The sequence below is a fragment of the Sturnira hondurensis genome, unplaced genomic scaffold (genome assembly GCF_014824575.4).
Source record: "Sturnira hondurensis isolate 20B ecotype Veracruz unplaced genomic scaffold, ASM1482457v3 Scaffold0014946, whole genome shotgun sequence".
Lineage (NCBI taxonomy): Eukaryota > Metazoa > Chordata > Mammalia > Chiroptera > Phyllostomidae > Sturnira > Sturnira hondurensis.
In genome coordinates, this window is record NW_028087577.1 from 1 (window position 1) to 1754 (window position 1754).

Genomic DNA, 1754 nt, shown 5'->3' on the forward strand with positions numbered 1-1754 from the left:
GTCCCCAAGACTTCTCTTTACTTATTGAAAAGAAAACAATGTAGAATTATATGACCTGGCTTTCATCGTTGTCCTACATCTGTCCATAATTTTATCTCTTACAATTTTCTCATCAATGGCAGCAGTGTTTTGCCAGATCATCTCTATGTTTGATATCGGTTATCAGTCAAAACAATATTTGTGATCTTCCCAATTCTTTATCTTACAATACTGTCAGGGAACTTTCACATTGTAGTGACTATTATAAGCAACAAGTCCCTTGGGAATCCCATCTATTTCTTATATCTGTCCTTTGCTGATGTCTGCCTCTGTAGAACCACAGCCCCAAGATTGATTGTGAATGCCCTTTCTCAGAATAAGAAAACTTCCTACAATGAGTACATGACTCAAGCCTTCACAGTCCACTTCTTTGGATGCATGGAGATCTTTGCGCTCATCCTCATGGCCTTTCGTTGCTACATCACCATTTGTAAGCCCTTGCAATACCCAATCATCATGAGGCAGAGAGTGTGTGGTGTGTTGGTGGTTCTGGCCTGATGGGATCTTGTATCCACTCTTCAGCACAGATTTTCCGTTGCTTCGCAATTTCCCTTTTGTGGCCCCAATGTGATTGACCACTATTCTTGTGATTTGCAGCACTTGTTGCAACTTGCCTGCATGGAGCTGTATGTGATAAATTTGTTGGTTGTCTCTAATAGTGGGGCCATTTGCATGGTGAGTTTTATAATCCTGCTTATCTCCTATGTTGTCACCTTTTACTCTCTGAGAAACCACAACATAGAAGGGAGGTGAAAAGCCCTTTCCACATGCACATTCCACTTTATCATGGTTGTCATATTCTTTGTTACAACTGTATTGATACATACACACCCACCAACCATGTTTCAAGTAGACAAGATGAAAGCTGTATTTAAAAGGATTGGGACATCCTTGCTCAACCCTGTGATCTATACATTGAGGAATGTGGAGGTTAAAAATGCCATCAAAATATTATGATGTAACAAAGTATGACTTCAGATAATAAATTCTATATAGGGATTCCAATGTATACTTCCTTAATATCTTAGTTTTGTTTCATGGGAAGGAAAGGGAAAATATTCTTTTGAGGAAATAAAGAAAAATATTTGAAGATTTAATTAGAATATGGTTATTACTTAAAGTTCATAATCCTTTTGAACAACCTGGGTTGACCCTTGCTTGAATTCTATCGACATTTGGTCAGACTCCTTAGGTAATTTAGCTTCCTACGCCTTCCTTTTCTTCTTGGGAAAGAAAAGTACTAACAAATGACAGAAAAAGTGTCTGTTAATGCATATGTGTATATGCACCATATTTTTTCTAGATTTCATTTTTGCCTGTATGAATGTAGTAATCTGAGCTAATCTCTAGAGCCTGGAAAGTTATAGAGTCAAGGTTCACCATCTTGACAAGCTGATGAGTAGAGAATATTTTCTGAGATATTACTCCTCTGGAAATCTGTGCCTGAGCCTCCTTCGGTGGGGGTGTCTTCACTGATGAACCCTCCAATTGTGATCAAAGATAGAAACATCAGTGAACCCTACATTGTCTCTGGAAAACCTCTCAAAATTAATTCTATGTGAGGTGAGGGAGGGAGGAGTGTGATATTTGGAAAAAACAGCACTATCAGTGAGTCAATGGCTCTTTGGGTCTTCCCACTGTTCCTCACAAAAGAGAGAAAGAGACAGTGGAGAGTTTGGCAGCAGAAATATGTGAAAGTCAGGAAAGAAGTGAGG

General features: G+C 38.8%; 1 pseudogene; it reads left to right on the forward strand.

Moving 5' to 3' along the window:
• Positions 1-166: 166 nt before the first annotated feature.
• On the forward strand, positions 167-1011 carry LOC118999572 (olfactory receptor 4C11-like; annotated as a pseudogene).
• Positions 1012-1754: the final 743 nt, after the last annotated feature.